This window comes from Otolemur garnettii, unplaced genomic scaffold (assembly GCF_000181295.1).
Source record: "Otolemur garnettii isolate 467f Iridium unplaced genomic scaffold, OtoGar3 scaffold00032, whole genome shotgun sequence".
Taxonomy (NCBI): Eukaryota; Metazoa; Chordata; class Mammalia; order Primates; family Galagidae; genus Otolemur; species Otolemur garnettii.
The window spans coordinates 12,391,065-12,403,558 of NW_003852427.1; the positions used below are offsets into that span (position 1 = coordinate 12,391,065).

The 12,494-nt window shown below is 42.1% G+C and overlaps 1 protein-coding gene and 1 long non-coding RNA gene across 2 annotated transcripts in view; one reads left to right on the forward strand and one right to left on the reverse strand.

The window, feature by feature from the left end:
- PCOLCE2 (procollagen C-endopeptidase enhancer 2) overlaps nt 1-12,494 on the reverse strand; it is a 64,464-nt gene that overhangs the window by 32,196 nt on the left and 19,774 nt on the right. The gene's annotated exons all lie outside the window — the stretch shown is intronic.
- LOC111725153 overlaps nt 9,052-12,494 on the forward strand; it is a 14,000-nt gene continuing 10,557 nt past the window's right edge. Inside the window, exons 1-2 of the long non-coding RNA XR_002773289.1 lie at nt 9,052-9,115; nt 9,793-9,794. This is a non-coding gene — a long non-coding RNA (uncharacterized LOC111725153). The remainder of the gene's footprint in view (nt 9,116-9,792; nt 9,795-12,494) is intronic.

Consider the following 12,494-nt stretch of genomic DNA (forward strand, 5'->3'; position numbering starts at 1 on the left):
CCTCTCCCTGATATTCACATCTGACTCCAACGCATCTGTTAGGGCTCAGCTCAAGTGTCATCTTGGCAGAGGGGCCTGTCCTGAGCCCCCTTAGCCACTGATCACATAGCCATTTCATTTCTTCAAAGATTATTTATCATCCATCTCACCACTAGAACGTAAGCTACAGAGAGTAGCCATCCCAATGCTTGGCTATCACAGGTGCTCACAAAATATCTACTGAATAAATGATTGGGATCCTTATAATCTTGTTTTAAAAATGGTGCAGTCTACAACTCCTGCTACTAGCACACACATTTATATAATAATTTAAACTTATACAGGGGAAGCATCAGTCACATCCTTCTGGGGAGGAAGAAACAGCACAGAGAGGTTATGACGATTTGTCTATGGCCACCTAGCAGGTCCCAGGTCACTTGACTTCACTATGTTTTCCCTTGTCCCACAGTGGCAGAGACTGAGGAGATGCTCCCAAATCTCATTTCCTCTTCAGGACACACAGGCAGCCGACATCTCCCAGCCTCCCTTGCAGTTAGGTCAGGGCCATGTGACTGGGCCCTGGTCAATGGAATGCAGGGGAAGGGAAGTACCCTCCTGTAGTCCAGCCATAAAACACCCCACGCATCATTTTGGAGTTTGCTTTTTGCTCTAAAAAGGGGATTCAGTGGAGGAAACAAGGAGGTCCTAGGAGACAGCAAAACCACACAGGGGAAGGGGTTGATGCCTGAAGGTCCATAAGGGCCATGCAACTGCAGCAGACTGTGAAGTGAGCAAGAAACAACCATTTGTTAGGTTAGGCCACTGAGACTGGGGGCTGTTTATTACAGCTGCTCAGTTCTTCCTGTTAATTACCCTGACTAACAAAAGGATAGTGACATTTACCACTTGTCCTTACTCAGCACCTCTGTGACAGGCAACTGTGGAGACGTCTTTGTTGCCTTGGGCACCTATAAATTCTATGTGTGTCAACAGCAGGATGTGGCCACAAAAGCAGCCAACACAATCTCAGGCTATGTGAACAGCAAGGGAGGCACCAGCTCTGCCTCACCATAGGCTGCTGGGAGTGTACTTGATGAGCCGAATTTGTCTCAGGGCACCTCACTCTAGAGGGCACATGGACAATTCAGAGCTATCACAAAAGTGAGAAAACTCTGCCTTGCCTGGGCAAATGCTGTGATTTCCATGGGTCCAAAAAAGTGTAAGTAGGCCCTATAGCACCACTGTCATTACCTTCTGTCTCCTTTATCTGTGGCTGGTCAGCTGCACTGAGGCCACTAGCAGTCACCAGTACTTTGTTTTTTCTAGTTAAAAAAAAACTTAAAAAAAAAAATTTTTTTTTTTTTTTAAATATCACTATGATGCCTACAAATTAGTCTTTTTTTGGTTCTGTATAGATGGGGTTTCATGATGTCACCCAGGCTGGTCTCAAACTCCTGGCCTCAGGCGATCCTCTCACCTCAGCAAGACGGTGCCCAGCCTGCCACTCATACTTTTTGAGTTGGGAAAAGCAATGGGTGTTTTGACCAAAAACTGGCTATGAGATGACCAAGAGACAGGGCTTCACATTATGTCTCTTCTGCAAACGCTGCCTAAGTGTAGAGAAGAAAGTGCCAGAGAGGAGATGGTGGCTGTGGCCAGGCCTCAGCACTGTGAGGAGGACTAAACTCAAGTCTGCCAGGGGGAAACTCAGAGGGGAAAAATGTGAGCACAGCAGAACCCAGGGTAACAGGAACTCTAAGGGAATTACAGCCAACACGGTGGACCAGGCAACTGTGCAAAGAGCTACTGGGTTGGGTTTGGGGTCGGGAAAAAGATAAAGTTTAAATGAAGACAATTCCTTCTCACGGGTGGGCATCTTCTGGGTTTTCCACTGACTGACTAACAAGACCACTAGAACCCTTCTGGGGATGTAAATGTGCCAGATCTTCCGAGCAAGTTGTATTTTCATCATCTACTTTCTTGAGAAGTGGAAATTCACTACTTACTTTTTCCTTAAACATGAGCTTTCTTTTTAGCTGTTTGCTTCTGAAGGGTTTGACTACAAAATAAAAAAGGATTACTAAAGAATAAAGAGCTGTAGATACATAACAAGCAATAATTCAGAAACTCTCTCTAGCAAGAGCGTTCGGACTATTCTCTATGCTCCACGGGAAGACAGCCTCGATCTCCCAGGATGTATTGCCTGTACAGTGTACCCTCCCATGTTTCCCACTGAACCAGCCAAGTGGTAGCCTGGTGGCTTCATGCATCTCACCAGGCAGGACACCAACCATGGCACTCATATCCCACGTGACTGACGGGAGCAGCAGCATTGAAAGCTTGTCTTGCCAACACCCAGACCTGGAAGGAGTAGCCACACCCAGGGGCTAATGTCCATGCTGTTCCATGTGCTTAGTGGGTGCCCTGCGTGCATCCTTGAAAGGTGGTAGTTGTGTCAGGAAAGGGCCAAGAGAGGAAGTGGTTATCACTGGTTTTCTTGCACATGTAACTACATGTGGAAGAGACTCTGGCCACTGCCTATGATACATGTCTAGAGAAGACCACGGCAGCAGTGGAAATGCATGGTGAAGCTCCACCAAACCCATCCTATGTTATTTTAAAGCGACTATTAAAACTAATACTTCTTTTAAAACAATGAAAAAAATCCATGATAAATGGTAAACCGTATGAGCAGCTCAGGATGACAGGTACATATCAGAACTGTCCAGGAGGAAAGAGGAATTATGGCCCCCCTGGCCATATAGCACATTTAGGCCTCTCCTGCAGCAGGTAAAGCTGCCCCACTGGATCCCAACCATAGGTTGAATAAATAAGGGGATAAGAGATAACAGAATAGCTTCCTATTACCTGCAGAATAAAGTCCAGACTCCTTAGATTAATGGAGTACAAGGCCTACCCCAGGTTGACTTCTAATCTCAACCACTCCCTAGCCCTTTGTCTTGGGTACTCATTTACCTGCTCTCAAACACCTAGCCACCTCTATGAGTTCCCAGTCTGGAACATTCCTTCTTCCCATCTCAGACTAACTTCCACCCCAATTTCAAACTTAGGGCCAAATACACCTACTTGAGGAACCTACTTCCCCTGCCCAGGGTATGTTACTGTCCCTCTTTCATCTCCCAGAGTCAGAGCCCACTGTCCTCTCTCTCCCTTGGTAGGTTTCCCAGCGCTCACAGGTCTCACGGGTGTCTGCCATGTGTACTTTGCTCACAGTTGACCAGGAACCCTGCACAGGCAGGACTGTTCTATTCTGCGTTATCTGTGTCTGAGTAACTGAGCCCACATACAGCTGGGGCCAGACACCCAAACAGTGCAATGAAGGTGAGGATAGAGATGGAGAAAAGTTTCCTGTCTTTGTTTCATGTATTTTGGTCTCAAATCTGTGATCAGCTTTGGGATTTTCTGTGCCACTCTTCTGTTTCATGCTTTCCACTGTTTCGTCTGGAATTAACCTCATTTCTTAAGATAGTACAAGCTTGTGCTGCTATGTCTTCATTTACCCCTTTTGAACTTTACCATTTTGCTTCCTATTATTCCCCCTATTCATCCATTAATATTCTGCTTAAATCAACATTCAGGATTTTTATGACTACAACTGTATAAATATTATCCACTGCTGAGCTAAACGGTCATTATTTCTTGTATACTTCCCCCCCGCCCCCAGGGCTAATTGCCTTGTTCTCTAGGTTTTTTCGGTTTCCTGTGTGCCTGTCATTAACACCCCTCTCAAGCATGGCCAGGCACCAGTGTGCCATCTGTTCCATTTTCTTCCAGGAAACATCCACTCCGGAGCCCTCCATCCTCTGCACTGGCTCTGTCCAGTCTGCCCTGGCTACTCTCAAGGCCTGCTGCACAGCTGGTGGGCTGGGACCTAAGCTTCATCACCAGTTCAGGAACCTCATCCTCTACCCCTCAGAGCTCCCGTGTCTTTTACTTCTTGCTGTATTCCCTCACTTTATTGGAGTTCAACCTCTTGCAGATTTCCTTATAAGGATGCATAGAAATAAAAAGTTTAAGATCCTCCAAGTCTAAAATGTCCTCATTCTGGCCAGGTGTGGTGGCTCATACCTATAAACCTAGCACTGCGGGAGGCCAAAGCAGGTGAATTACTTGAGCTCAGAAGCTTGAGATCAGCCTGAGCAAGAGTGAGACCCTTATCTCTACTAAAAATACAAAAACTAGCTGGGCATGGTGGTGGGCACCTGTCGTCCCGTCTACTTGAGATTTGAGGTTGCTGTGAGCTATGACGCCATAGTACTCCACCAAGGGTGACAGAATGAAACTCTGTGTTAAAAAAAAAAAAAAAAGTCTTCATTCTGCTCACATTTGTGTGCCAGTTTGGCACAGCGTTAGAATAGTTTTCATCAGAACTCTGGAGGCAGTCACTATTCCAACGCCTCTAGCTTCCAACAGGGTGATACTGTTCTTTCCCTTCTCTGTGTGACTTGTCCTATTAAGAAGTGTGTAGGATACTGTTGTCTAGTTTAGCAAAGACGAGCCTTGGTTTTTATCTATTTTTTTTGTTCATTGTGCTGAGTGCTAATGCTTTGATAATTTCTTCTCCTCCATCATCTCTGTTCTCTCTCTAGAACCCCTATTAGTCAGATTGGGACTTACCGGACAGATGGTCCAATTTTATCTTTTCTCTTCAACATTTTACCTTTTTCTTTTGTTCTTCCTTCTGAGTGTCTTCTTCAAGTTTATCTTCCAGCCCTAACATTAACTTTTTCATTTCAACTATCGAGTTATTAATTTATTATGCTATTGTTCCTTTTTTGTTTGTAGTCTTTTTTTATTTTACATGCCCATTATCTTTTCTTATCTCCCTGAAGACAATCATGATAATTCTTATGACATTTTCTTCTGCTCTGAGCTGCCTCTGTTTCCCTGGGGTTTTTGTTTTCTGTTGGTTTAGGGCTCCACCTTTTCATGTAAGATGCCTTCCTCCAATGTCTAGTAATCCTCAAGTGCCCAATCATCTTCAGAACTGAGGTGAGGTTGACTGAAGCTCTGTGGCAGGTTTTGTCACCACAGTGTGATGGGGACAAATTAAGCTTTGTATTTGGACTCCCAAATGTCAGCATCTGAAAAACGTCCTTTCTCAAGGGCTGTTCATTTTTTCTAAGACTGGTCACTGCCTTGCCTGAGGGGTAAACATCTCACTGCAGCTTTCATAGGAGGAACAGGGGGAGATGGGAGCCAGGGGTCTCACTATCCAGTGCACAAACTGTAATTTAATTTCCTGGTTTCAGTGCCACACCTCAGCCTGGCCTCTCGTGCTAGGCTTGTAGTTCCCAAGCCTGGAGCCCTCCGGTTCTCAGAGAATAAGTGCTGCCATGATGGAGGGGTAGGGTGGGGTAAGTAGAAGGGAGACAGCCTATTCCTGTTTGGGGTAGAGGAGGGAACCAGTGAGGTAATGACTCTTACAAAGGCTTTCAAACATAACTCCATTTTTTCCTTTTTTGAGCAGTCTCACTCTGCTGCTCCAGGCTACAGTGCCATAGCGTCAGCCTAGTTCACAGCAACCTCAAACTGATCCTCCTGCCTCAGCCTCGTAGGTAGCTGGGACTATAAGTGCCCATGACAATGCCTGGTTAATTTTCCAATTTTAATAGAGATGCGGTATCAAACTCCTGAGCTCAAGCGATCCTCCTGCCTTGGTCTCCCAGAGTACAAGGATTACAGGTGTGAGGCACCTCGCTTGGGCCCATAACTCCATTGTTAACCTCACCCACCCCTCTGTCTTCCAAGAAACTAGGTGCCTCCAACCTCTCAGCCTTCCAGGGGTTCTGTGGCACAACGCAGCTTGCTTCTGGCTGGCACTTCTCCTCCCCTCTGGCACACATGTTAGTTCTCTCTCATTGCTGATTCAGTCACCACTGGCAGTTTTCTTTCTTATCCTCCAAAATGTGGTTGGTATCTCTCATCTATTATTCATTCAATTCCAATTCCATTTGTCCCATGAGTTTAAACTTTTTAATTCCCTTACTGTAATTTTGGTAGGATTTTGACAGGGAGCAGAAATTAATACATGCTCTTAATTCATTATGTTTAAGCAGAAGTCACTCAGGTAAATTTTATTAAGAAGTAATAAGAATGATAAGACATTGTGTTTGTATCTATTGTGTAACATCATAAAATTATGCACAACAGTATACTTTAAAAAAATGAAAGGCTCAAAGGAGTAGGGCACCGGCCCCATATACCAGAGGTGGTGGGTTCAAACCCAGCCCCGGCCAAAGAGGCAAAAAAAAAAAAAAAAAAAAGAAAGGCAGACCTGTTAATAAGCACCTATCAAATACCAAGAATTATACTAGATACTGTGGAAAACTCTAAAGGACTGAAAGACAGCCATACACCATTTTTAATGGCTTTCTTCTAGTCCAATGAATGCTGTACCATAATTTATAGAGGTAATCTCATCTTTTTCTAAATTTAGCATGTTTCCAATTTTTCTTAAAAAAATAATAAACAATGCTATTTATGAACTAACTATCCCAAACTTCTTGTGTTTAGCAGAATATTTTTATAGGATACATTCTTATAAAATTCCTATCCAAGAAATGGACTTACTAAGTCAAGAAGTATGGGCATTTTAGATGATTACAAAATACCCTCCAAGAAAAGCTGTGTTAAGTCCCATTTTTCACTCCCTCTCCTAGTCTGGATACCTATCAACACTTAACAATTTGGCAGGCAAAAAAAATGACATCATTGTTGTTTTAATTTCACAGTGGGCATTTGCATGGGAAAGCTGGGCTCACCTAAAGTGTCAGAGGCCAGATAGATGGTGGCAGATAAAAAAAATTTCTTTAGCGAGGACTTGGAGGATAAGCCCAGCAGGAACTATCCACAATACAAAGGTAGTGAGGAGGAAAGGTTTGGGGTTGTTCTGCTGTAGAAAGGAGTAGAGGGACAGACGGTGCACAGGTGTCCAACCTATGTCCTATAGGTTGCATGGTGACTATTTGAGGACTATTCTGCTTATCTGTGGTGTCAGGTATTGCAAAAAGCATGCAGGAGCCTTTTTTCTTTTCTTTTCCCACCCTTCCTTCCTTCTTTCTTTCTTTCTTATCAGCTTTTGCTAATGTTTGTGTATTTAATATGTGGCCCAAGCAACTGCTATTCTTCTTCCAGAGAAGAAAAACAATTGGACACTCCAATTGGATAAAGTCTGGTTTTGAACATGTCAAGTTCAAGGTGGTTGAGACGTATGTTGCAATAGCAAAAGATGATTAGAACGACGGTTTGAAGGGGAAAAAAGATGTCAAAGGTTCTAGTTCTTTTAGGAAAGAAGACATTTGATCAGCTAGATGGGACATGGAAAAAGTTTTACAAGAGAAAACACGGTCTAAGGGCATGAACTACTGTCCCACTCTAGCCAGATGGCTCACAAATATGTAGCCTCAAATAGAGGGAAAGAGCAGAAGAGGGTGTGGGAAGGGCCCATGGGTGCCAGAAGCTACAACCCAAGGCCACGTCCCTTGGAAAGTGTCTGGGAGTGTCAACAAAGGAGGCACCTTCATTATTTCCATTACTATGTGCCCAAGTGTCCCAACAACTTAGCTAATTTTGCTTACAAATTCTTTTCAAAATAAGTAAATTCTTTTCCACTCAACTCCCCCCCTACCAAAAGCTTTTTAAAAATGTAAATGGAATTAAAAACAAAAGAAAAGACAATAAACTAGCAAGCTATTTAAGAAGAAAAACCTCAGGATTCCCGGAGGAGAGTTTAGTCAGCTGGAGAAAAGACAAGTGAATCATTTTGCTCAGATGGTGTGACATTTAAATTAAATGTTCTGTGACAACACCACATTTAAGAAAAATCATAAAAAGAAGACACCGGTGTTTAGGAAAGAGAAGATTGGAGACAGGCTCAGAAAAAATTCACTAGTCCAGACTGCATGTAACTGGCACAGATGGCTCGAAAAGTGACAGCAGGCTGGAGGTAATTACGTTCAAAAGTGCCTGGCACTTCTACTGTGGCATCCAGGTCTGTTCTGGTCTTCAACTGCAAAGCCTAGGGTTATTCACAAAATGAGAAAACCTGAGTTTCCTTAAGCACTGTCTCCTCAAAGCCGGCAGATGCCTGAGAGATGGCGGAGCCCTTGAGGAGGTGTTCCCTTGTGGTGTTTCAATTCAAGAAGGTTCAGAAAACTGAGAGTGCGACAAACCACCTGCGGAAGGTCTACTTTTTCCATTCCTCACTTGGCCACAAGTCTCAGGTAGGGGGACTGTTTCCTTGATATCTCTGACTCCCTTCAGGCCAGACTTTATCAATCCCAAGGTGCTTCTTTTTTTCTTAAAAAGAAAAAAAACCCTTATTGAGGTATGATTTACAAACCATACAACTCACCTGTTTTAACTGTACATGTCAATAATTTTTAGTAAATGTATGGACTTATGTAACCATTATCATAATCCAATTTTGGAACATTTCCATCATTCCAAAAGGATCTCTCGGGATCATTTGCAGTCACTTTTCATTCCCACCCCCAGCCTCAAGCAACCACCAATCTACTTCCTGTCTCTATCGATTGCCTTTTCTGGACATTTCATATGAGGGGAATCATACAACAAATAGTCTTTTGCATCTGGCTTCTTTCACGGGGCACAGTGTCTTTGAGGTACATCCATGTTGCATCATGAATTAGTACAGCATTCCCTCTGTGGCTGGATAATACTCCATTGTATGAATATAGCACCTATTTCTTACCTATTCATCAGTTGATGGGTATCTGAAATATATCTGCTTTTTGGCTATTGTTAATAATGCTCACATGAACATCTTTGTACAAGTCTTTATATGGGTGTATGTTTTCATTGTTCTTGCACCTAGGAGTGCAAATGCTGGGTCGTATGGTAAACGTTTAACAAACATGGTGTGAAACCATACAACTCACTCGTTTTAAGTGTACATTTCAAAAATTTTTAGTAAATTTACTAAATCAGTTTAAAAGAAACTGTTTTCCAAAGTAACTGCACCTTTCTACGATTGTATCATTTTATATCCCCATTGGAAAGTTCCAGTTTCTCCACATCCTCACCAACACTTGTTATTATCTGTCTTTCTGATTATAGTCATCCTGGTGGTTGTGAAGTGGTATCTCCTGGTGTTTCTGAGAGCATTTCTCTAATAGCTAATGATGCCAAGCATCTGTTCATGGGCTTAATGGCCATTCATATACCTTCCATGGTGAAATGTCCATTCAAATCTTTTCCCTGTTTTTAAAAATTGTCCATGTTTAAACACTTTTAAAATACAAATAGAAAGAAAAGCATCAAAATTTAGCTTGTAATAAAGATGAGCAGCTGAGTCACACTGCAAAATCTGGTTCCATACACCCATTCTGTGCCAAGAGTAAGAGGCACAGCACCCCTCACAAGCTTGTTTAATGAAGTTACTCTACACAAGACAAGTGAGTGGATGACGGCATCTCTCAAAGAATGCATTGGCTAGGAACACTGGTTTCTCACTTTAATTTCTGGATCAGCCATAATTTCTACAGAATATAAAAAGAAACAACACCCTGTGAAGGATGGAGGGCCTTTCACTGCTTTTCAGAGGATAAAATGGAAGAGCAAAAATTAAAACACAGGGAGAGGTGTTAGAAATAACTACAAATACAGATTATTATATAGTCAACATGTTAACTCATTATGTAAATACAGCAGCAAAATCAAAGTAAGTATGAAGAGCTTAGAATAATTTGTGTGACTGGGTAGGAAGAAAGGAAATGTGGATATATTAAGATCTTTAATCTAAGGCTTGTTTTTCCTTTTTAAAGAAAGTGGTTCACTGACTGTGTTGTTTACTATCACCATAATACTGATGTCTAAAATACTCTCTGTAAGCAATGGAAGAATCTTCAGAATAGGCAAATAGGGCAATGGAATAGTATCCAGAAATAGACCCACACGTACAAAGTCTGTTATCGTTGGCAAAGGTGTCAAAGCACTTCCATGGGTGTGATGGTTGATTTATGTGCCAGTTGACTGGGGTAAGGAATGCCCAGATAGCTGATGAAACATTATTTCTGTGAGGGTGTTTCTGGAAGAGATTAGCATTTTGCTTAGTAGATTGAGCAAAGAAGTGTGGCTGGGCATATAAGTGTGGCTGAGGACTCAAATAGAACAAAAGGGTGGAAAAAAGGCCAATTCTCTCCTTCCTTCCTTGAGTTGGGATATCCATTTTCTCCTGCACTTGGACACCAGAGGTTCTGGCTCTCAGGCCTTGGGACTAGAACTTACACCAGTGGCCTCTCTAGTTCTCAGGCCTCAGACTCAGACTAAATTATGCCACCAATATCCCCAGAGGGCAGACAGCAGATGGTAGGACTTCTCAGCCTCTGTAATGGTGTGAGACACTCCATAAATAAAAATAAGTAAGTAAATAAATAAATACATAAAATTTTGGCTCAGCACTCATAGCTCAGTGAGTAGGGTGCCAGCCACATACACCGAGGCCATTGGGTTCAAGCCCGTCCCAGGCCTGCTAAACAACAATGATAACTGCAACAAAAAAATAACTGGGCACCTATAGACCCAGCTATTTGGGAGGCTGAGGCAAAAGCATGCTTCAACCCAAGAGTTTGAGGTTGCTGTGAGCTGTGATGCCAAGCACTCTACCAAGGGCGACAAAGTGAGACCATATCTCAAAAAAAAAAAAAATAAATAAATAAATAAAATCTCCCATGGGCTTTGTTTCTCTGAAGAATCCTAACTAACACAATGCATGAAAGGACAGACTTTTCAACAAAAGATGTTGGAAAAACTGGAAACACACCAGAAAAATATGACTCGTGACCCTACACCACACCATACACAAATTAATTTGAGATTAATCACAGACATAAATGGGAAAGCTGAAATTACAAAGCTTATAGAAAAAAAGAACATAAATTCTGGGTAACAAAAAAGCTCTAATTACAAGAGTAAAAATTGGTAAACTGGACTTCAAAAACTTTTAAATTTCTGCTTATCAAAACTATTAATAAAATGAGTATATAAACTACATATGAGAAGAAAATATTTACAATACACATATCTGAAAAAAACTTGTATTCAGAATAAATAAAGAATTGCAACTTGGGCGGCCCCTGTGGCTCAAAGGAATAGGGCGCTGGCCCCATATGCTGGAGGTGGCGAGTTCAAACCCGGCCCCGGCCCAAAAAAAAAAAAAGAATTGCAACTTAATGATAAAAAGAAAGTAGTCCAATAGAAAAACATGGGTAAAAGACTTGAACAGACTTCACAAAGACTAATAAGCACATAAAGAAAGAGTTCAATATCCTATCATTAGTCATCAGGGAAATACAAACTGAAGCATGATGTGATGTTACTACATGCTCACCGGAATAGCTAACATTAAAAAGACTGATGATACCAAATGCCAGAATAAGGAGCAAACACAACTTTCACCATTGCTGGTGGGAGTGTAAAATGATTAATCATTTTCTCATAAAGTGAAACATACACCTGTCCCATGACTCAGCAATTCTACTCAAAGATATCTACTCAAGAGAAAGGATATATATATGCATAAAAAAACCTTCACAGGAATGTTCAAAGCAGCTTCACTTCTAGTAGCCAAAGTCTGGAAAAAGTCCAAAGGGCCATCAACAGGAGAATGGATAAACAAATCATGGTGTACAATAGGATAATATTCAACCATAAAAGGACAGACTGCTGACGCATGCAGTAACATGGAAAAATCCAAAAACATTATGCTGAGTATAGGATTAAGAAACAAAATCAGCTGAGTGTGGTGGCTCACACCTGTAATCCCAGCACTTTTAAGAGGCTGATCTCTTGAGCTCAGGAGTTCAAGACCAGCCTGGGCAACATAGTGAGATCCTCTCTCTACAAAAAATAAATTAAAAATAAGCTGGGTGTGGTGGTGTGCCTCTGTAGTCTAGCTACTCTAGAGGCTGATGTAAAAGGATCACTTCAGCCCAGGAGTTTGATGCTACAGTGAGTCATAATGGTGCCACAGCATTCCACCCTGGGTGACAGAGTGAAATTTGTACTGATAAATAAGTACAAAAAAAAAAAAAAAACCCCACAGGAGTACATGCTATATTATTCCATTTTTATGAACTTCTACAAGAGGAAAGACAAATCCATGGTGCTTGCCCCTGTAAGAGGAATGGATCGGGAAGGAGCAAATGGGAAGGCTGTAGGGGCTAGAAATATTTTCTACACAGGTGGCGCCTGTGGCTCAAAGGAGTAAGGTGCCAGCCCAATATGCCAGAGGTGGCGGGTTCAAACCCAGCCCCAGCCAAAAAAAAAAAAGAGAGAAATATTTTCTACCTTGATGGAAGTGATGGTTATACAGGTGCAGGCATCCGTCAAACTCATTAAATTATAAATTTAAGATTTGTACATTTGACCATATATAAAATAACAAACCAAAACCAAAACAAGGGTGGTGCCAAGGGTAGCTCAGTTGGCAGGGCACGGGGCACAAACACCTAGGGTGGCGGGTTCGAACC